The 25,064-nt window shown below is 38.6% G+C and overlaps 2 protein-coding genes across 2 annotated transcripts in view; one reads left to right on the top strand and one right to left on the bottom strand.

Annotated features, from left to right (window-relative positions):
* Positions 1–25,064, top strand: part of LOC119660402 (6-phosphofructo-2-kinase/fructose-2,6-bisphosphatase-like) — a 272,893-nt gene that overhangs the window by 171,904 nt on the left and 75,925 nt on the right. The window lies entirely within an intron of this gene.
* The window catches only part of LOC119660415 (alpha-N-acetylgalactosaminidase), a 152,409-nt gene that overhangs the window by 101,260 nt on the left and 26,085 nt on the right, over positions 1–25,064 (bottom strand). The window contains exon 2 of the mRNA XM_038068971.1: positions 6,229–6,252. The gene's annotated coding sequence lies outside the window, so the exon portion shown is untranslated. The remainder of the gene's footprint in view (positions 1–6,228; positions 6,253–25,064) is intronic.

The raw sequence follows: 25,064 nt of genomic DNA on the forward strand, positions 1-25,064 counted from the left end.
GCATTGTTTAAAGTTTGATGCGCCTACCACACTGATGGTCAACACTTCGATTTTCGATTTTTGGACAGCGGTAGAGTAGCTTTGACGCACCATTTCCTTTGATACTAGATTTTGCACAGCACATTCATCTGGTATGAATTTGGTTCGATTAAGAAACTCACTCAGGATTCGGTCCCAGCTCTTCCCTTTCCAGAGTTCAGCTGCAATATCGACAAGTTCTGTCGCTTTCCCCGATTTCATTCGTTTCATTGCCTTTTCAACTTCTGTGGTATTGCTGCCAAAGCCAATTGCTTCGTCGATATTTACTCAAAGTACTCCTTTCATCTCTCCGACGTGGTACGTCTGTCACTAAGCAATGTAGCGTTGTTATAATTAAGGCAACAGAACTGATCAACATTCTGTGAACATCAGCCGCTGTTTGATGAGTTGCCTCTACCCTGGACGAAACTGTAAGTCATACATTACAAATATTGGGCACTAGCCCAAAACAGGGGATCCATGTACAACAAACCATGGGAGAAGTTTTCTTCCGAAGTGTCATCATCAAGTGGATGGCGGACTCAGTACTCCCACAATTCCAAATGAAAACTCACTAGAAGTCTTTTGCAACATTTTCAATGTATCAGCATAGGAAAATCAGTTTAGAACCTGGACGTAGTGTTTATTATATAACAGACAAAACCGAATCGTATTCAGAACCAGCAAAAAACATCAGGTAAGATTGGACACTGCAACCAACTTTATATAAAGACAAAAAAGAAAATAAGAAAAATTTATAAAAGAAAAAACACACGCTGTGTTCAAAACTCAACAATGCTGATGTTGATGTTTCCATCCCTTCATATTTTAAGTGGTCCTTTTGCTCATTTCTGTTCACTTCACGTCATAAACAAAATCTAACGTGTCTTTATTCATGGTGTTTTCTCTCCCCCTCCTGGTCCTGGTTCCACATCCTTTTTCCTACTACTTTGTACGATTCTTATCCTCCGATCTCCACGTATTATGAACTAGACAGAGTTTTGTATATGACGTGAGGAGGACTGAAATATCTAAGACCCCACTTTCAGATTCTCGAGCTACCTAAGAGTTGGCCGATCTGCCCGGTCAACTTTCGTCACTTTTCTCGTTTCTGGGATAACTCTCCCTTCGTGATTGACTATATGAGGGGTCAATTCGGCTATCCACAACATCCATGATTCCTGATCAAATAGTTATCCGTCCAAAATTCTATACCAATTATTTTACAGTGTGCCCCATTTTCAAATGCTAGTTGCGTTAGTAAGTCATGAATGCTTGTATTTTGCTTTGTGCTTTTTGAATAAAAAATAGTAGGAAATAAGAGATTGTATGGATGACCTATACTTCACAAAGAAATGAACGGGGGGACGTAAAACTATCTGTAGACTTTCTTTAAAATTACAATCTCCTACTTGAAGCCGAAAACCGATTGATGCTACTCAGGTTGTGTAAACCTGCATCAAAAAGCACTGCACGTCAAATCAAGGAGGAAGTTGTTCCCACCGTGAATAATTCATCTTCACGTCGTTAGAGAAACCAAGTCTAATGAAGAAGACGGATTGCCTGACAAGACATGGAATTTGCGATTATATAATTTTAGGTTGTTTCATATGAAATGACCGTTTTGGCAATCACGTGAAGTTAGTTGCGATTTTGGTGTATCAAGCCACCACTAGTTGGCGCTGTTGGTGTTGAATATTGAAGTATAAATACTCCTCTATTTAATCAAGAAGTCATTTCAGTTTTGACCATCGGGAATCGAGAAGAAACAAGTCGGAATACCGGAAGCTCGCGCTTCGGGTATAAAGGTTTTGTGTTCATCTTATGTAAGAGACGCACATGTCTCTGTCCGTATATAGCTACAAATCCAACATAATCCATCATATTTTTCCAAACTACGAGACATACGTACATATTAGAGCCATAGATATCACGCTCACCCTAAATAAACAAACTGCCTATTACCTGCTGTACACATATATGCACGTATCTAAGTTTATCGTACCCATATTTCCGATTTACGTCTTATATCTATCTGAATTAGGCACTAGCCGCAAAGTTCATTAGCACGCATATATTATATACCTACATATACACATGTCTGGTTGACAAATAACTAAAAAACTAAAACAAAATAATTGTCTGCAACCCAATTCGTAACAACTCATTTCGTTGTGGTATTGACGAATTGATATGTGATGATGACGTCATGCGGGTTGTAGAGTGCACGAAATTCACAAAAAATTGTAAAGTTTCACCCCCAATAACTTTGTTAATAATAGTTGGATTTTCTTCAAACTTGACCAAACTGTGCATTATATTCTTCATTACACTCATGCCAAATTTTGTATTTCTGGGATGAACATAAGGGGGGGTGCCGGGTAAATTTCTAAAATGTGGAAATATACTATTATTAACTTTATTTGTACAGATATCGGAACCGGATATATTTTGAGGCCTAGATTTCGTAGAGATGCACCACTGTGATTTTTTCCAGATTTTTCGGTTGGATAGGTTCTGAGAACGAGACCTGTTACACTTTTTGGGGGTCATATTTTCAACCCTTACTCCCCTATGTTTCATCTAATATCAAATATTGAACCAGATTCGAAAAGTACTAATTGAGACCTTTCATTTGATACCCTACTTGGCTATATTCTGTGAAAAAAAAATTTGCACCCTCCATTCACATGTACGGAGAGCCCCCCCTTAATCTTAACGCAAGATGGCGCCACTTACTGCATGTAAAGGGATCACCAGATTACATACTCTCACCAATTTTCGTGACAATCGGTCTAGCCGTTTCCGAATAAATCGGGTGTGACAGACAGACAGACAGACAGACAGACAGACAGACAGACAGACGGACAGACGGACAGACAGACACCGTCACCATTCTAATAAGGTTTTGTTTCACACAAAACCTTAAAAAAGGATGGAAAAGAGCCAAGAACGTATATTTTTTCTGTATGAGTTCAAACTTGGTCATAAAGCGGCGGAGGCGACCAAGAACACTAACAGCGCATTTGAAGCTGATACGGTAACCGAACGAACCACACGGCGGTGGTTCGAAAAATTCCGGTCAGGCGACGTAAACCTTCAAAGTGAGCCACGTGGACATTCAGCACCATCGATTGACAACCACAAGCTACGTTTGCTAGTCGAATCGACACACGTCAGTCTGTGGGGGACATTGCAGAGAAACTGGGCGTACACTACGCGACAGTTTCCCGGCACTTGCAACAATTTGGAAAAGTGAAAAAGGTCGACAAATGGGTTCCGCATGCCCTTACGGAGCAAAACATGGCGCTTCGAATGGAAATTTGCAGTTCTCTACTCACCCGCAACAGAACCGATCCCTTTTTGCACAGAATAGTGACATGTGATAAAAGGTGGATATTATACGACAACCGTCGCTAATCAGCACAATGACTAGATGCTGATGAGCCACCGAAGCATATGCCGAAACCGACCCTCCATCCAAAAAAGGTATTGGTGACTGTTTGGTGGTCTACAGCTGGAGTTATCTGGAGTTATGCACCAAAAATTGAGTATTCAACGGCCGAGATTGGTCAACAGAGATGATGTGATACTCCTTCACGACAATGCACAACCTCATGTTTCCAGAACAACGGTTCAAAAGTTGAACGAATTGCAGTATGAGACTCTACCTCATCCACCATATTCACCGGACCTTTCGCCAACCGACTACCACTTTTTTAAGCATTTGGATCATTTTTTGGCGAAAAGACAATTTAGGAACGAAGAGGCTGTCAAAATTGCCTTCGACGAATTTATCAACACCCGACAGTTGGAATTCTACGAAACTGGCATAAATGCTCTTGAATCTCGCTGAGAGAAGTGTTTTGAATCGACTGGCACCTATTTTGATTAAATAAATAAATTTTGGTAAGCTTTACAATCGTTTCAAATTTTAATACAAAAACGGTCATCTCATTTGCAACAACCTAATAAAATCAAAATCAGATCTAGGTTAATATGAGAAATACATCAGTAAGGGGTCCTAAAAAAATCCACCTCAGTTGTCTTTACACCCTCCACTCAGCAGTACTGGCCATTTTCATGCTAAGGCAAATTGTTGGAAACTACTTAACCCCCTGCATAGATAAGTCTTCTTCAGCAAACCACCGTAACTAGAATTTGATCGGTACTGATAGCGATCACCAAGAACAGCATGAAATTAATGCATCGAGAAAATTGGAGCAATGCCTCCTCAGGCACCACGCTCGTTTCAAGCTGACGCCCGTTGATGCTGATGATGATCTCAACTAATTTTAAAAACTTTGTAACCAGGACCGCAGTAGTAACTGGTAATAAATCAATTTCTTCAATAGCATGCTATACATCAACAACGCCTTGTTTATTTTAATCTTCAATGTTTCACAATGTTTGCTTGCTATAGGGCCATAAACAATATGCCTCATACAATTCCTTTACATTTTAATCGTGCACATGTCTTCTTGCTCAAGGTAAATGAATGTAATCTGAATAGTCTATGTCACTATTAATTTCAATAATCTTTAGTAATATCGATTGACGATTGGGGAAAAAACTATGAAGATCCGTTACCTCTTGACATTATACTTTTCAAGAAAATAGTTTAGTGAACACATATGGATAGATTGGCTACTACTGGTTTTCTAAATTACGTCAAAAAGAAAACGAGTTTAAAGATAAAATGGACATTTTCCGGCAGATAAAAATGTACCTTTGTGTCAAGTTTATTATATTAGAGAATAGAATGGTTAATTTTTATTAGTGTCATTTAATTTGCCTAACATTGATTTGGCAAGATCCATTAAATCGATTATATCATCGGCAAAACAGATACAGTTCGGAGCCTTGAGATTCATCTCTTATTTGTTTTCGTAGGATATTTGGCACCAAAGAAAACTTTCAAAATAAAAACACCAGAATGAACTTCTGCTAAATATGTGTAATTGTAACAAAAGTCTAATTTGGTCTGTTATTTATTTCCTGAATTTATATTAAGAAATGAAAAACAACATTCGCCTTCCCCTTTGTTCATTAGTCTTGAGGCACTTGTATCCATTATCTAACGTCGTTAGTTTCAAGATTCATAGGTTAGAAGAGGCGTACCCCAAGGTCTGTACAAATGACGATAATCACCGTGATCTTCAGTCTCAATTTGGTTAATTTTATGGCCACCGTTGTATTCTGCTCATAAACCATACAATATGGCACCAATCGACTTAAATAGCCTAAATCCAGAGAAAATAACGTACAAAAAGTGCACATTTCCACCTACCAATTTGCACGATCTCACCTCCAACTTGGTGTCCTTGTCTCATCAGTCGGTCCCCCATTGCTTCGAAAATTCACACGCTCACTATTAAATAACTCCGCCATCTACGATTAGACGAACAGAACCGCAAAAATTGAAAAGCTTAATGGATGGGGGGCAAAAGTGAATTATACACCTGGAATTAATCACGACGTGCATTTAACACAGAAATGATTATGGCTTTTTTTCCCAGGCAATTGGTTTAGTTGTTTGATTGAGATGATTTATTTTGGAGCAGATATCAAGGTCTTAAGCGGCGAACCATTATGGGTTTGTACTCGTGTTTGGCAATGGGTTGTCTTGAAGACAATGTACCACCGTTAACAGAATATTAACATGAGAAATTAGACAATAGATCAATTTTGGAAGGGAAAATCCATGCCTAATGTTGTCGTTGTCTGAAGAATGAGAGATGGTTACTTCCGCCTTAATGTGGACTCCATTAGAAGTGAATCACTTCGCGGTTTACATTACTACGCTCCGTAGAAAATGATTTATGCATACTCCAACTATTATGAGAGTGACATAATCCCAATTATTCCGCACTTTCTTCCTTAATCGTTTTCATGGTGGTGCTATCTTAATGTTTTGATCTTAACCCGAATCAATTTTGCACTAGTTACTCGTAGTTGGTTGGAATTTGGTACTAGCAATTGAAGAGAAATGGGCTTTGTGTTATGACTGGGCATTACCCGTAAATTAATAAAGCTTCCATATGGCTAGAAGGAAACTCGGAATGGAGGCAATGTGTAAAAGCTTTGAATTTCTTGGATAACATCTAATTGTTTTCTTACGTTTTATGAGTTCGTTGTCCCGGAGCGAATTTACCCAGCCTTTTGTGGCAATGTTTTTTTTAAGTAAAAGTTCATTGGCTATGCACTTACCAGGTAATGGATTCGTTTGTCTTTCTGAAAAGATAAAAGATAAATTTATTTTCAATTAAGAAACTGTTTGTTAAAAACTTTAGTTGGGAAGATGACAATCTAGGGTTATCTGGATCAAAAATATTGCATAACTTTTCCAAATCTCATTCATCATTCCGTAAAAAATTTAAAGATAACTCATTTCTATACCTTCCAGTAAACCCACTGAGGTAATCGTTGAGAAAAACTTAATTATACCGATAATATATTTCTGGATTGCAAAAATGCATGCAATTGGATAATATGTCCCCTACAAAGAATAATTAACTTCCCTTACAGCTTCTACCGAATCTTCTGACATTTCAAAAACTATTCTTGCTTAGACCTTTTTTTGCCAATTTGTGGAATTTGAACGCACAAGTCGAAACTACCTAAGGTGAATGATAGAATACCGTCCGGACGAAACTCTGGATTACGCTATTCTCTTTTTGAAAACGCAACCTTTTATTTTATGAAATGCGATTGTGACTGGTCAAAGGGTAGTATAGGTCCCAGGGCGAAACTTGCATTGGTACCCACGATGGAGCATGAAACCTGGAAAACGCCTACAAAGCCAACACCAACAGCTCTACTACCAAACCCTATCTCCACCTCCAGCTGATGACCGCTGGGAGCACTTTCTTAACGAAAAGGTGCAGATAGAGAAGGATGAAGGCGAGACTCTCGCACCTAAAAACGAGACAAATTGTACCAACTGTACCACAAAAGGAGCTTCGGACTGGACTGAACACAACGACATATCCGGCAACGAAAATGAACTAACTATTTTCACATTTTCTCATGGAACGTGCGCTCCCTGTATAGAGAAGGAGCTGCCAAGCAGCTAGCCGATACCCTGTCTCAATATAGGCCCGAGGTAACAGCGTTGCGGAGATGCGATGGATGCTGAGGTAAATGGAAGGGGTATGATTCTCTTTAAGTCTACCCAACTACTGGCCTATTCTGACGATATCGACATCATGGGAAGAACGAGCCGAGACGTACAGATAAGCGCCTTCATCCAGATCCGCCAGGCGGCGCGGGATCTTGGGCTGCACATCAATGAAGGCAAGACAAAATATATGGTGGCAACGTCAGCACCAAAAACCAACCAACAACATCAAACCGCACTGGTCAAACGGGAAGAATAAAGATAGGAGAATACAACTCTGAGATCGTTAATAATTTCTCCTATCTAAGGTCGAAAATCACAACCGATAACAACTACGACGAAATCCGCACGCGGTTGTTGGCAGTCAACAGAGCCTATTTCAGCTTACAAAAACTGTTCCGCTCAAAACGTCTCAACATCGGATCAAAGCTCTTACTGTACAAGACAATGATCTTGCCAGTCCTCATGTATTCCTCGGAAACTTGAATTCTTAACAGGAAAAATTGCGAATTCTTGGCCGCGTTCGAGAGAAGAATCCTCCGAACAATTTTGGCCCCTACATAAGGACGGACGATTCCGTGGCCTACAAAACGACGAAATATATGAGCGATACCAAGACTGTTAGATTATGGATAAAATCCGGCTCAATAGGTTGCGGTAGGCGGGTCACTTAATCCGTATGGATGAGGATGTTCCAACCCGAAAAATCTATAAGTGCAATATCTATGGTAGAAAAATAAAATGAGCTAGACCCTGCCTGAGATGGAGCGACGGCGTAGGTCAGGACGCAGCTTTTAGAAATAACGAATTGGTGGTCCTCGGCGCAAAACCGGGATATCTGGAGTTCCTTATTAAGGCAGGCCAAGGCCGGATACCGGTTGTTGCGCCATTGATGATGATGATAATAATGACTTATGATAACTTTGTTAATCGTAGTACGATTTGTGCTATACTCTTCAGCATTATTTCATATATTTCATTCATTTTTATGGTGAGATTTTACGGTTTCGTCTAAAGAGGAGCAATTCGTGTGAAGTAAATACATCTTTGCTTTAGGAGCACTATGGCCACAAATGTCAGTCAAGTGTTGGTTACTTCCTTTTTACCAATTCGTAAATGTAGCATGGTTAGGGTTTACAATGAAGAAAACTGCTCAGATTGTGCCTAAGTTGATCCAATCAATGTCTTTTCTTTCTAATGATAAAGGAATTGATTGATAATCCACATCAATTGGGGAAAATATTTCCGCATCCAGACACAGACTGCTTATTTTGGACAAAATATTCCCTTGTATGTCGTCATCGGCCATGGTGTGTTTGCGAATTGGTTGGATAACCGCGGCCACATTGCTTGTAGAGTAGAAGTGAAAAAACAACTGATGAACCTCTGCCTTAAGGGGTTATTTATGGCTTGGAAGGGCAATTGTATGTTGCTGGTAAAGCAGGGTCAAACTAAAAAACTTTTATGAACCATATTATTATCAATTATCATGTTCAAACGCATTTTTTTCAAAACCATGTTTTCAAAATCGCCAGCAGTAGTACTCGAACAGTTTTCGTCTGATCGACATGAAAATGTAACTGTATTTTTATCATTTAATTATCTAGTGAAGTACACACAGTAACCTTCACCGTTCTGCACAAAATATTCTAAAATTATAGTCATATATACTTTACTAGCACCAGTGTCCAGATGGCTCAAGTGGTTAGAGCACTGGGCTGTCGTAGATAGATTGTTACGCCAATGATTATTATTACACTACACTAGCTAAATTTGAATAGTTTACGAGAAAAAAAAATGTGTTTGCAGAGGATGATCCAAGGTAGTCCCTCTTTTTTGGCCTCCAAACCGATATAACCTCTTGAATAAAATTGCAAGTAGTTTTTCAACTCCTCCATCTTAAACCAACAGTCGAATATGCACACTAGAAAACAAGTCGGGAAACCATAAGTTGGACGCTTCAAATATGAAAGGTTTTGTGTATTTCTTATATATGAGTAGACATTTGTCCCATTTGTACTCTGCTCAGGTATTTAGTATATCAGACTATTCACATCAGTGTAATCCTAGCTACGAAGTCTTGGATTACAGTGTCATGTTTTATATCACAGTATATATGTAGTACTTGACTTCTAGGATAAACTTAAGGAGGACTTCCACAATATTTTCAAAAGAAAATATAGTAATATACTATTATGAACTTTATTTGCTTAGTTATTTTCTGGGAATGGCTTCGTCGAAAAAGTTCCACTTTCTAATCCCCGCACTCCACTCACTAGCCTTCATCCTATTCCGATGTCTATAGGATATGTTCTGAAAGCTAGGTTTCACATAAGCGGCTCATCCTGCTTTTTTCAAATGTTTGGGTTGGTAGTTTCCGAATATGAATTCTGTCTCACTTTAAGTTCGCACACTTTGACCCCTTACTTGTCCATTTTGCAATTTACGTCGAAACTAAAATCCCCCCTTTGCATGTGGGGGATGGAAGCCTTCCTTTAAACTTCACATAAATTTATGTCACGCCCGGTATACGTGGGATTTCATAGTTCCAATATGTCCTCCAAATTTCGATTGAATCAATATAGCCATATAAAGGAATCATATATTCTTACAATTGGTACACTTACTTGATAATCGCGACCTGCCATAACATCAAGATCAATAGCAAAAATTGGTACCTTTGAAAAATTTTGATATGATATTTTGCTAATATTATGCTCCTAGTTTGGATCAGAATATCGCAGCAGATACCAGAATGTAATGACTCGATAGGTTCGATTCTGTCCGGTGTTGAGCGGAATTGCGGTTGGCGAATATTGCGGATATTCCAATTAAACTATCACAAATTCCACTTAACATTCGCAGATATTCCAAACAAAATATATTGTAGAGGCCTGCCTGTCAGAGCAGCCAGTATCAATAACGATCTTCGAAAATTGATTTTCCCTAGTTAAACGAAAATCGTGATAATGAACCAAAACAGTTTTCCTATAAGAACTGGGATCAGGGAAGTAAGTAGTTTTGATGATGCAAATTGGTTGAGCGATTTTGATTTCGTTTCCCTGGTTCGGAGAAACCCGATAAGAGGAAACTTCTGTTGATAGAGTCATGGACCAAACCGATTCGATGGCAGCTCCTAATTGAAACATAGGGAAAGGTAAGGATTTTTGTCACTCATTTTTAACTCTTCAACATCGTTCTGCGCGTTGTAGTGCTCGGCCTACTCACTTTTGTCTTACCCATCGATTTAAACCCTATAACGCCATTTGCGTTTTCCAATTTGAATTGCTAATGGTTCTTCTTTTGAGTCTTCCCATAACGCCTGAATTATTATTTGCTTCAACCAGAATATCCACCTATAATATTTAGTTAGGGATTTGTTAGCGAATACTTGTATGGTGGTTGAACAATAGAATTTTCGTGCTTCCGATACTTTTTAGTAGGCCACATACGATCCTAGCTATTAGCTTTGCCTTCGCTGTTTTCCAATAAATACCTTCCTCGGTAAATGGTATTCGAAAAAATGGATGTACAATACAATAAGCTTAGGAATATGTGAACATAAAAGAAGACGAGGTAGACCCTGCCTGAGATGGAGCAATGGGGTAGGTGAGGACGCCAAACAGCTTTTAGAGATATCGAATTGAATTGGTGGACCTCGGCGCAAAACCGGGGTGTCTGGAGTTCCTTACTAACGCAGGCCTAGACCGGTTATTCGTTGTTGCGCTGTTGACGATGATGCGGATCTGTCAACATAATCCCATAGAAATATTAGTGAATTTGTGTCTGCATCACAAAGTTGTTCTCAATTAAATACGTCAGTTCTTCATTCAGTTAGTTGAAACATTATACATATACCTTCCAGCCCTTGATCTATCTATTCTTTCTCCTTTTCAGTCGGGCCAGTGTTTCTCAAGTTTTGCAAAAAACTAAACTTTATAATGATCAATCCACTGTCTACCACAAAAAAATTATTTAAAAACGTTTGAGACTATTTTCAGGAAATATGATAAAAGTATAGGGTCCATGCAACCCTATGTGAATAGCAAAAATATTGTAACATTACTTTGCTTTGAATTACGAAGAGTTTAACTAACATTTTTTAGAATCATGCACGTAAAAGTTCGCAACTATTAAATTTTAAATTCTATTTGGCCCAAAAGCTCTTCTCTAAATTGAGCTTTGTCTTAGGAGAGCCAAACCTTTCTTGATTTGCCACTGGTGGTGAACCTTCGCCATCTAGAATCAGCAGCTATCAAGTGGCTTTCCCGCCGAGTGACTGTCAAGAGCATCGCGATGTCTGGCCAATCCGTCAGTCTGTTTCGGAAACCTTGAAGATGCTGATTTTGAGAGTGTCACCCAGGCAACGGGTCCCTACACTGCCCTATCTGCCTAGAGGATGTCACCCCTGTATACAAGGCCTTAATGCCTATCGGCTACGTGCCTACCGGTTAGTGGTCAGATCACACCCCAGACATCAACCGGCCTCCAATATCGTCAGTGCCTCTGCTTAGAATATGCTGGCATATCCTGACCCTTTCAACACGGGTACACTGTGCATATCCGAGAGTACTCTCACTTCCACTCCACAGACCGTCTTTAATTCATGGATAAAAAATACCGAGTCGTAACCCTGCAGCACATCGCCGTTCTTCTATGTTCTGGACGACATTTAGTCCGTCTGCCACCACAATCTGCCGTTGCTAATGGTTCCCGCTGTACTACCTAAGTCGCCTACTAGCTATTGGCTGCATGCCAGCAGCTCGTCTTCCGATGATGCACTTGGCATCAGCACCTCTCCTTCTATCATCGTCCGATCTTTAAAATGGGAGTCTATGTCTTGGTTCCACAAGTAATCCGAAAAAAATGACGACCTTATATATCTTGCCCACAAGATAATTGAAACCGAAGGTGCGCTAGAAGTTCCGAGTCCTCCTTGACTAGTGGTCCCTATGTGAATATTTTACTGGAGTGAGGGTGTTGCTTCGATTTATCCCCAACCCTATATGAAATTTAGATTTTTAAATGCAAAGCACAGAATGGTAATATTTGGCGACTTATCTCGCTGTACATTTCGTGGTTAGCAATAATAATCACTTTCTTTGTCTGAAAAATAGAAGCAACGAATCTGTGGACACTTTTTGATTGATGCAACTGAATCATTGCGCAAATCAATACATTATATCTTATTTACGGAGTAATTATATTACTCGAAAATTCACCTCAATCTAAAGTGAAAATAAATGTTCCTTCCGTTTACAGTAACTTATCTTACAGAAATTAGAAAAAGTGCGTGCGTTACAAATCACTTGCATAAACAAACGAAACCCATAACTAGTACATAAGAAGAAAGCAAATATAGAAATCAAAACAGAGAAAGTAATCTATCTGACTTGGACTGAGTAGAAATACTATATATAAATACTAGAAGTTGAGGTGGTCGTAGTAGAAATAATCTGGAAACTCATAACAAATTTAAGATTTTCTCATTTCGAATTGGTATTATCTGTCTGGTGCTTGACCTAAAAGCAAGAAGAATTCATTCATTTCTCTAAAATCGAATTTCAAATCCGATTTATATTATTCCAATTACTCGAACATACTGTATATAACGTTTTCACTACTTCCTTACGTGAATCTGAAAGTAAAATGAACATCTTTCGTTGATGATGCTGGTTGCTGAGAATACACAAGTGTACATGAATTAATGTTAATTGCGGTTGCACATTAACAATTGTTTTCTGATTCGATTGGACAATATTTCCTGTAATTATAGGTTAAGTAATGTTTACACCGAAACATGATTTTTTCTTGTAGTTTAAATTATTAAGATAATATATAGGAACCTGTGATCATGAGTTAGTTATTAATGAAATTAAATTGATAAATTTAATGATATCCTTCGTGATACAGATTTGAAAAGGAATATGTATATATAGGGCATTTCAATCGTTATTTTCTCCGCTTTTGTAAAATAATCACTCTCGTCTGAAAAACAATACCCTTGGAAAAGAGATTTCTTTCAAATCTTTTCTATATATAATACATCAAATAAGCTTAAGAAGAACTAGGAAGTGTTCCCAAAGAAGCTTTTCACTCATTTTTTTGTGGAAAATAATCAATAGAAAAGCTACAAGTAGCCTAATAATCTGATTAATACTACTTAAACAGTTTGTTAACGATTTGCTGGTCATAATTCCAACTTATTTCCGTTTATTTTATTTTTATTTTTTTATTAAAAAGACTAAAAGGTTGCAACGATTCTTGCCAAGCGCCCAAGTAATGAATCATGGTTGCTTATCCAATCCTCGTTGGAATTTCTTAATTTACGCAACCCATATATTTCAGAATACATCTCATATTACAATGTAAACTCCCAAGATTCAAAACATCGTAAATTATCGAACATTGCTGATATAAATTACTTACTAAACCTTATACCAAAGCACACTTCATCATACAAGTAAATATGTCGTTCAGATATGTCAAATCATTCAAATTAAATCCAATTCTATTCTGATGAAAACTGCTATCTTTAATTCATTGTTCACACATAACAATTAGAAGCTTCTCTTGTGAAATTGGCATTCGATTATAATGGCCCAAAAAACCTGATCAAGAAACGAACGAAATCAATCTGCAAATTATTATTTCTACGGAAAGTTTCACTGAAAACCTCAATTACGAGTTCCATACCATTGTTAGTACCTCAATTCGATCTGCATTTTATTTGTGGTTAATCAGACAAAGGTCTAGATTCAAGCTGTTCTTTTGATGTATTCCCTATTTAAATTCTTTCGTGATCAATGCGCTCTAGTTTCTTCCATTAGATTTCGAGGGTCCGTCATTAACAAATTAACTACAAATCCAGTTTGATCATTATCCCCTCCTTGAAGAGTGATACAAAAACATCAGACAGTGAACACTGCATTAGAAACTATTGTAATTTCAAGTAACTACCTTGAATCAGATGTGTAATCTAAACTTTTAAGAAGAGTCTGCGGCTGCAATTATCGAGGGCAAGTTAGTTGAAACTATGAATGGATACTCTATTTACTCCTATTTCCACGAAAACGAGAATGACTTGTAAATAAGAAAGTGCCTCGAAATCTTTGGAAAATGTTGGAGGTTAATCCAAAATTTATCCATTATTCAGAACAGACGGTTTTTCCTGCCGTTATATCCGTTCTACGTCAATTTATTAACAAACTTTACCAATAAGGTATCAGGGTCGTAGAGCAAAAAAATCGGGCCTGACGTAAGAATGGACAAATGCGAATAGACCCGCAATCGTGACGAGGAAGGGAAGCACAAGCGAGCGTATCTTAGTAGAATAGTGAAGAGAAAATCTTTCATTCCTGGGATTAATTAAACCAAACGATTAGAATTCGCCCGCCGATACGCTAAGAAGAGAATGAGCTTTGAAAACAAATGTTATTTAATGATGAAAGCAAATATAATGATGACCGTGGATCTGTTTAGCAATAACCAAGCTCTCCCATGCAGAAAGAACTTACGACCAACTGTCGACGACTGGTATTAGTAACTTATTCATAGACAATAACATGATTCGTGATGTGTATTAGAACATAATGAAAAATATTTGCCCGCCATTGTGCAGAATTAGACTTTAGGCCGATGTTGATATTTCAAGAAGAAAAGGAAAACTTGGCTACTCTGTTAGGTCTCGAAACAACTTCAATCCCTGCCGTGATCACCAAATCTAAACCCAAATGAACAGATTTGGAAAGAACTGATCCGCAGGATCAAAGTGGTTTCGACCCGAACGTTTTGACACCGTACGTTTAGACGTGAACGTTTATTTGTCATCAGTTTCTAGAAAAGAGATTTCTCATAGAATTCTTTGAAAAAAATTTGGAGATTTCCTTAGGTTGAAGTTATAATGGTTTACCTCGTTACCTGAGACAGTTATAATATTAATTCCTTGTTTGGTGGATCATGATTTTTTTTATTATATCTTATCTTTATATACCATGCCCATGAAGAAAAATCCGTATACGATTACAAACAAAGACTCATCGACTGTTGGAAGGAAGGAAGTTGGAATTTGCCTATTTTTAGAGTATTTTTTTCGGCTCATTACCTTGAATTACTTCCCCTTTCCGTACCCATATACTTATAAAAGCGATCCTTATATGACTTTTTTTTATTATTATTCATTATGTTCAAATAGAGCGGCCAATATTGGGCAACTGAAAAAATGGCAGAATAATTGACAATGCGAACAACGATGTTCTTGGTTGAAATGTGAGTGGTAATGGTGAACTTAGATAACAGATACAATTTGAACAAAAAGTGACTAAATAACCATTACCCGTCGTCAAAAAGTACCGCGTCAAAACGAAGTAGATCCGCTCGAGATCCGTATACCATGCGTACACGAGAAATTCTGTCTCTGCAACAAACCTGGAATGAAATCCCCTCTGTGCAGCAAGCCTGGAGTAAAATCTCACCCAAAGTTACCCAAAACCTTAGTTCTTCCATGGTCTAGTCACAGTGATACAGGTTAGAAGAGACCCAACGAAGTACTGACTTTCGCTTTCCACTTCTTTTTCGTAGAATTGTTATTGCTTCAGTCAATGAAACCTGAATTGTCCATACTATCCATTATTTGCTGGCACACTTCTAAATAGGAAGCATCATTTCGAAAAACTGCTGGGATATTTTGTTGCAATTGATCCTAAAAGGTGGGTTTGATGTATTGACTTAAAGTAACTCCACAAGAAAAAAATTATTGGTATCAAAACAGGGCTACGTGGAAGGCCATTTTCCAGGAAGGAAGTCACGAGCAACCGATATGGACACGTTCTATTCGTATGATCCAGCAGCTAGCGTGTCAGTCACAAAATAATAATTCCACATATTTACTATGGGAGTATTCGTTCGATCCAGCACCAGGAGTTCCGGAATCTAGTACGGAGCGCCTCAGACAAGGCATTGCAGAAGCTAACAACACTTCTTTCCCGTCTTCCATTGGGACTTTGTGCAATTATTTCGTTCTTGTATCAACAACAACAACCAACAAACACTAATGACTAATCTATGCTGATGATAAATTCGCAGCTAAAAAAGGAACAAATTTGGCCAACGCTACTATCTTCCCGAAATTACAGATTAAAAAGAAGTTCTCCTCGCACTCTACACTCTACTCTTCTTTACTTCCAATGGAATAGCTTTTCAATTTCTCTACTGGGACACCTTCCAACACGGGAGAAGTATTCTTTGCAAGAATTCTGACCTGCATCTGTGTCGGTGCGGATCCGGAACGCCTGCTGCTGGATCGTATGAATTCTTTCATAGTGAATATATGGAAAAATCCTTTTGTAGCTGTACTGTACAGTGCTGAGCAGGCTAGCTGCTGGATCGAATGAATCGAGCTTTAGACGTTGAGATGTTGCCTTGTTGCCTCATCCTGTTGGGACCACGTGCTTTTATTATACCAACAAAATCTTATAAAGCTGCAGAGGAAAAGTTGTCAATTATCTACACATAAATCAACACTAAATATACGTTCAGTTTGATTAGCGAAAAGTATCCATTGTTCGATATGGGTTTCGTTACGGAGGATACCCGCACGATCTGTGGGCCACCTGGAGTGGAAACGCAAGTCCACATTACATATTATGCGATCTAGGGAACTTTTAGGAACATTCAAGGCGCGAAACAAAAAGAGTGGGATTCGGTCTCACCAACTGATGTACGCTTCTCGCTGACTTTTGACGCCCCATTGTCAGAGGTCTGTTCACCGTCCATCCAATTTCTTAAAATTTTTGTATCTGTGTTTTAATGGGCCGGCAGAGTTATTATTTTTTATCAAATTCAATAAATGTATGGCGCTTCATGATTCCAGCACTCCCACCAAATTTGAGTCTAACAGTTTAAACCGTTTCGATCAAATTATATGTGTGTAGAAGAGACGTGTTTCGCGTCTTTAAATGACCAACATCCGGCACGAATATTACTGACACAGACCAAAGAATACAACCAACGGACATCTTGTTCTCATAATAATAATTGCATACTTCCAACAGCAAGACTTCCAAATTGTCCTTTTGGGCATGGTAACCTGGTCGTTAGCTGACTGACGTTTTCGACATATCACCACTAATATTTCGATTCGGTTTGAGGTTTTTTTATTTATTGACTCATTAAAGATACTGTAACTCGTTCCGCTTTGTAAAATCCACTAAAAGATCAAAACTTCCAATGTTTTTCGATATATATCGCCATTTGAATCATCTGTTGCTCCAGGCAACGCAGCTGAGCTGTGGCAAAGTGATAAAAGGAGCACCATGACAACTTTTCAAATTCAACTGGGGATGAACACAGTGATGCAGGCTATATATCGTGGTCCCGGGATATTCAATCATTCTGTTTGTCTTTATGTTTTCGCACTTCTGGGGGCTTATCATTTGCATAGCATTAAGTTTGATGATAATGAACTTGAGGCACAGTCTCAATAATAAAATTGAAGCGTAGATCAGAAAAAAAAAATTAGAAAGTAGATACTCTATCAATGCTTTCTAAAAGAGGTGAAGAGCAGAAATAAAAATATTTTTGGGAAAATCTATGAACATGGTAGTCAAAATTTCAGCGTCCTTTATCCTCGTCCAGAAAACGATCATTTAGAGAACTCATAAATGGAGAAACTATAATCAATCCTGCCACTGACTCCTCTATATGCTAACATATTATCCAAAAGTTTTTTGAAAGATATCCGTAAGAAAATTACGGGCTTCAGCGCTATTATTGTAATAACATGAAAAACATCGAAACGCCATTAAGTTGGGTTTCAAAGTAGATTGAGAGAAAATCACTCCCCAGAGATCTCCGTGTTGTTTCCATTTCTATCAAATCGAATTAAATGAATTGGAGTTGCTACCAGCATTAAATAAAAGGTCTTGATGAGTACCGAATCAAGTTTAGTTTTGACATTAATTGTAAAAGGATGAAGTGAGTTGAAAGATGCACACTTAAATCTTAGAATCTACCCAATCGAAAAATTTGGAAGGAGATCAGCCCTGCACCTCACTCTGAGAAGAATCGCCCTCTTTACATTGCATTACTGGATCTAGAGAAGGCGTTTGACCGTGTGCGACACGAACTCATCTGGTATGCTCTACAACAACACGTAGTGCCGGAAGAACTCTTGCGCTGGATCCAACTGCTCTACCACGATCCATAAAGTTCACGATCCACTGCTCTACCACGATCCGGGAGTATCAAAACCACTTCGTATCTCTATTGGCGTTCATCAGGGAAGCGCCCTCTCACCACTCCTCTTTGTTCTTCTTCTGAACATTGTCATACGGGACATCAAAGTGGTAAGTGACTAAAAGGCCGGCCGAAAAAATGGTAACTTGTTACGCTAGATGGGGATTTAAAAACCTCACCATTGCATCCAGATCAGGCTTTTGATAAAAAAAAATGGCGAAATCGATCACGATGAGCGCTCTCCGCTTGTGAACGAGAAGAGAGGCTGGGGAAAAAGAAGAAAAATAATAAAAAAAATTAAAGTATAATATTGGGAAGTTTGGCGGAAATCGTGCTATTATGCATTAATAAAGTAGATCCAGCGTCCTGATAGCTCAGGCTGTCGTATAGAAAGCCGCTTTACAAATCTCACTGGTGGCAGTAGAATTCATATCGTGACTGGAAGACGGATATCAGCCAACTTAGGTGTGAGTATGTAAGTCCCTGAATGAAGTCAAGGTAATAATCACGGGTGAGCACAATACTGACCACATTGCCTCCTATAATATATTGTAGTATGGCGTTACGGTCTTAAATGAAGTGCCTTTACACATTTCGAAGCCCAGATCCAATTGGAGTGTCACGCAAGCGATTATTATAGGTCCAAGTTGTCTCTTTCTCACAAATTTACTACAACTTCAGACATCCTACATATAACATCAGTATCACATTAGATTAAATAGTCTGCCATATTCAATGTATGTACACTATCAATTACGTACAAACAGAACTCTCGGGCGCCCGAATATTTGTAATGGGTGTAGGTGTTAAGAGCATCATAACCGTAATAAAAGATGCTACTTTTCTTCAAACATTTCTGATAGCCATGTCTAACGTAACGACGATCCCAGTTGTCCATTTATGTTAGGGTGCTATCCGAAGTTGAGAAAATGAAGTCAAGCGCACCTGGAGTCTAGCTAGAAACAGAGTTGAAAAACTGATATATGTCTATCCAACTGATTGTCTATGGTCAACCACCGTGCAGGTATGGAGGCGCCTAAAAGGAGCTTCACCAAAAGGACTCCCCTACATTCCTTAGCCTTCACACTTCAGTAGAGCTGCACTTATATGTTGACGGGCCTGCATGGTCAACTTTTGCCACTCTTTATTTGGCATAGCTTAACTCCGTGATTGACCATAATCGGTAAGGATAGTCCTTCTGACCATCTCCTACACTTACCCTCATTACATATCCTTACACAAATTCATAAAGCCTCACACAACATTTTCGCCTTTTCTGGAACTCCACCTTTATTTACATCAAATAATTTTTTTTCGTTCCAGTTTCTCTCTTTTTTTTTTTAAAAAAAAAAGTAAGAAATAATTATTAATAAAGTACGCCCAGGGCAGTGTATTATGATGTATAAATATCAATCAATCATTCAATCTATTATTAATGATTTGTTGTTTTTCTTTATATTTATATAATTTTTGAACATTCGCTAATGTTTAATTTCTTCTTTTTTTAGGTAAGTCGATATTTAATTATGCTCTTGAGTCCGATGTAATTGTAAGTAAGTAGAATTGCTGTTGTTATTGTAACTAATTGAAATTAATCTCCAATCGAACTAGCAGTCAGATTGTCTGTATGTATGTATATACACTAAAGTAGCGAAGTGTGTTTTTATCTTCATTAAAAACCGTTTAATATAGGGGTACATCACTTCTTTTTCTAAATTGAATGGGGTTTGTTACATGATTTTTGGAGCAAAATTAAAAGGTTTTAGCTAGGTCGACGATCAATTATGACTAAGAAACTTCACTATTTTTTGAGAGGGAACCAACAAATATAATCTTCTATGTATTCGCTTCCTAATAATTTCTTTGTACATTAAGATTGTTCTTTAAGTTATTATCCTTATTTTATTGCCAATGAAACTATACTTCCGTTCCATCGTCATAATCAATACTGCAACATTAGTCATAAAAATTGCTACGAGATTTACGTATTATTTCAATTGAAATGAGGCTAATATTATCACTATTTTGGTTGTTGATGCCAGATGCTGCATTTGCAACTATAGAATGTACCAAAAAAGTTTCAATTGACGGTATAGGTCAATCAAGACCAGCTATAAAACCCATGTATAACACCTAGAAAAGGTGAGTCATACTTTCCGTGTTATTTATCACCTAAAAGTATTAATGAGTATTTTTATCATATCTCTGCATACTGACGCAACATCATCGCAATATACCAAAAAATTGTATGAGCCGAATATCCAAAAAGGGTGTCTTTTATTTCGGAGAAGAAGGAAAATGGTTTAACTCTCAAATCTCAAAAAAATCCTAGCTTTGCATTTTGAATTTTGGTTAGTTACTCAACTCCATCGAAATCCACCACTCAAAATCTTGTGTCAAGTAACAAAGCCCCATATATGCAGAAGGGGGTGCAATTTTTTTTTTCAACAAATATAGTCATGTGGGGTATCAAATGAAAGATCTCGGTTAGTACTTTCCGAAGCCGACAGTTTCAACATTTCTTGGATAGGTGGGGAGTGCGTAGGGTCGAAAGTGATCATTTTTTCGCGGCCCCATTCTCAGAAACTCAGAAACAGAAAATCTGAAAAAATCATGGCTGCAGTATTTTCCAGTGGATTTGATACAGCTATGTGTAGCCGAGCGTTGCCATGGAGCAGCGACTGACTTCGAGTAGGAATATCTCTCCTTTTTCGCCAGTATCACTTCATCAATGTCCGGATAGCTCAGTGGTTAGAGCACTAGGCTGTCATACGGAAGGTCGCGGTTCAAATCTCACTGGTGGCAGTGGAATTTGCATCGTGATTTGACGTCGGATACCAGTCGACTCAGCTGTGAATGAGTACCTGAGTCAAATCAGGGTAATAATCTCGGGCGAGCGCAATGCTGACCACTTTGCCTCCTAGTGTACCGTTACGGTCTTGAATGAAGTGCTCTAACACACTTCAAGGCCCTGATCCAATATGGATTGTTGCGCCAACGATTATTATTATTATTATCACTTCATCAAGCAGTTGGTAGTAATACGTAACGTTAATTTGATGCCATTCATCAAGAAACTCAAAAGATAGTATGCGTCTGCAATTTCAAAAAACCGTTGCAGTAACTTTTCAAAGAGAAAGACGGGTCTTAGCTTACTACAACACTTTTTCTATAGATGCTCGCCACACCATGTTTTTCTGTTTAGACTCCGAGATATAGCGTTGCACCCACATCTTATCAAAGATGACGATGTGCTGCAAAAAACAAGCACCTCTTTAAAAAAGAAGGCTGGCGGTTTAGTCCAGAGCAGAAGTAAATCTTCAGACGCTGCCTCACCTTTGCCCTGAGAGCAGCATGACCGAAAGTGACGATAAGTGGTAATCGCTCCATTTATATCTAATCGCAAACACGTCATCAGTACGAATTATATTGAAGTGAAATCCGTCGTAAGTTCAGACCTAAATCAAGCCGAAGTGAATTTTTTGTTGAGGATGCTGGAAGTCCTGAGTTATCCGCGGTAAGACGGTCTGCTTTCAGATCTTTCTTCAACAGGCGAGCCGACATTTTTGAGTAACTTATCTCAAATGATTGATCGGGCATTCCCGTACTATATTTTAACTTACAATTCCCCATATTGTAAGACGGCAGTTTCCCATATTGTAAGACGGCAGTTTCCTTCAATCATTTCACGGATCGCAAAAATATTCATCTCACTGGTGCTTATTCGGGGTCGGCGTTGATGGGTCTCATTTTGCACTGACTCTAGGCCATCAGAAAACTGTTTTTGCCAGACATACATTCTGTCAAAAAAGTACCCAAAATTTATAAATCAAACACAAACCAGTAAATTATTATTAAAGCAGATTCCTTCTGATGCAACATAGATGCGCTTATGTCGTTTCCATCCTTCGAAAAATTTTGCATAGGCGATTTTCGGTATAGCTTTCAGTTCCTTCAACGAATTTTGTTTTTTCCGCCTGGTCTTTTGTCTGTCATATTCATCACTGGTGATTTGTTTCCATGCCAAATTTATAGATCGATGTCTCATCACCAGTTAACTTACTTTCCACGAATGTAGGATACGAATTGATCTATTGGAACAAGTCTACCGGCGACACGGCCATGCCAAAATGGTCAACCAAAATCCAACGAAATGACTCGTGAGAGATATTGAGGTGTCGTTTTGCCTCCCTTAAGAAGAATGTCGATTTTCAAGCGTAGTTTTCTTGACAGAAGCTGATGGTCGTCCAAAGCAAAGCAAATCTTCAACCACTTCACGGCATCTTTGAATGCATTACATCAGTCGTAGGTTTATACTTTTTATAAAACTAAATCGCCATAAGCTTTTTCTAGCATTTTTAGTGATTCCAATCCTAATATTCATTATAAAGATGATGACGCACTATCGATATGTACTGATTCAATCAACTGCTGTTAGCAAACTGATTAACAGACTGTTTTCATATGGTTCACGATAATTAAGTAGTGTCGTCCTCTTGTAACAACCAAATAATTAATTAGTTGGCCGAAGAATCTATATTGGGTTAGGGCCTTGAATTGTGTTAGAGCACTTCATCCAACACCGTAATGGTACACTACAGGATTAGAGTACCCCAAAGGAGGCAATATGGTTAGCATTGTGTTCGCCTGAGATTATTGCCCTGATTTAACTCAGGAACTCATTCACAGCTGAGTCTACTGGTATTCGACATTCAGTCACGATAACAAATCCCTCTGTCAGCAATGAGATTTGAACCGCGACCTTCCGCTACGACAGCCCAGCGTTTTAACCACTTGATCCATCCGGACACTGAAAAATCATTGCCGCGATCTATTTAAATTCCAAATTCCGGGTACTTTTTTGTCAGAATGTAGACCTGGATCTTTAAAAGCAGTTTTTCAATGAACGGCGGGTTTTAAACTCCCGACAAAAATCTTATAAAAATGCGCTACTTAATCGACGTTTACACATTTGCCTCAGACAGGATGTTACTAACAGTCTAGCAATCTGCTTCGCTTTATGACCCAACCCATTCAGAGTAGCTCCTATTCGGTCGAATATCATGTTGCTATCAATGTTTCGCTACGCTGGTGCAATTTCCACAGTCAATTTTGAAATTACCTTAAGTGCACTTCCCGGACTTAAGGTAATAAAACTGTCTACATATGGTCGAATTCGCTGAGGCCACATTTATATTCAAAATATAAAAAAATAAATAATCTTCCCCAAAAGTCTACACTCCTCTACCATTCTGCGTCATGTGCTTTATAATAATCCACTCATTGGCCAATTTGGGGATAGTGTGTATCATAGCCAGCAATGCAGTTGGCACCCTTTTTAAGGTTTTGTGTGAAATGCATTAAAATCGATTCAATTGTCGTCTGTGTGTGTGTCTATCACATCCGAGTTACTCGGAAACGGCTGCAAGTATTGCCACGTCATTTGGTGAGAATACGTGATCCGTGAATCTCTTTTATGTTGAGTTTCCATAAATGTGAAAGGTGGATGCAAATGTCAGATTATAGCCGCAAAAACTAAAACAGATCTCCTTCTCCGAGCTCATCCAACCGAAAAAATTTGAAAAAAAAAAACAATTCGAATCCAGGCAAAATACATCCCATTGCGATACCTGCCCAAATGAAGTTAATAGCCGTAGTTTAGAAATTTACGCGAAAACCCCCGTTAAGTTCCTCTTGGAAGTACAAAATCTGGCATCAGAATAAGAGGTAATATCTGGCATAAATCTGGGAAATTGGAAGGAAATGCTATTGAACTATTATTAACAAAGTTATATATATAGTTCCAGTTTATGTGAATTTATTGCACTCTAAGTCGTGAATGGCGTCATCATGCATACTAAAATAAAGTGAGCTCATATGAATGGACGATAAAACGCCTGCTAATTGGCAAATTTGTAAGAATGCCAACCAGGAAACAAAGAAAACGGTCGCTATCACCCGAGCGAACCATTACAAAAATCTTTACGATAAACTGGACACTCGGGATTGCGAGGGAGATCTGTATCGACTTGCTAAAAGCTGTAATCAACGCACACATGATATCGAACACTTCTGTTGCGTTAATGACAAGAACGGTACTTTGCTTACCAACCGTCGAGCCGCAACGGATAGATGGCGAGAATACTTCGAGCAGTTTTCAACTGAAGAATTTGCTCATCCTCCACTTCCACAATCATTGCCGAGAGTTGGACCAGTTCCACCCCTCAGCGCAACTCCCACGTACTCGAGGAGGGTGATCAGACCCGAGTCTGCAAGGGACTCATCTGAAGTGGCTTCGGCCACGAAGTCTCACCAGAGGTTATCTGGTACCATAAGAACCGGGACGGCCCTCTGAGAGCATATACTGCAATAAAACGAATGAAATCGGGGAAAGAAGAACCTGACGACATCGCATCTGAACTCTGAAAAGCGAAAAGCTGGGATCCAACACTGTGGCTCACTGAATTCTTTAATCGGGTTTTTCAGGAAGGAAGAACACCATCTGACTGGCAAGAAAGTACCACTGTTCCAGTATGAAAAAAGAAAGGTAGTCCAGCGGAATATTCACATTACCGTCCGATCCGGTTACTTTCCCATATCGTGAAGATTTTTGAACGCATTCTTGACAATCGTATTCGCGAAATCGTTGAAATAATCGTGAATCAAGCCGGATTTGTCAAAAACTGCGGAA

This window comes from Hermetia illucens, chromosome 1 (genome assembly GCF_905115235.1).
Source record: "Hermetia illucens chromosome 1, iHerIll2.2.curated.20191125, whole genome shotgun sequence".
Taxonomy (NCBI): domain Eukaryota; kingdom Metazoa; phylum Arthropoda; class Insecta; order Diptera; family Stratiomyidae; genus Hermetia; species Hermetia illucens.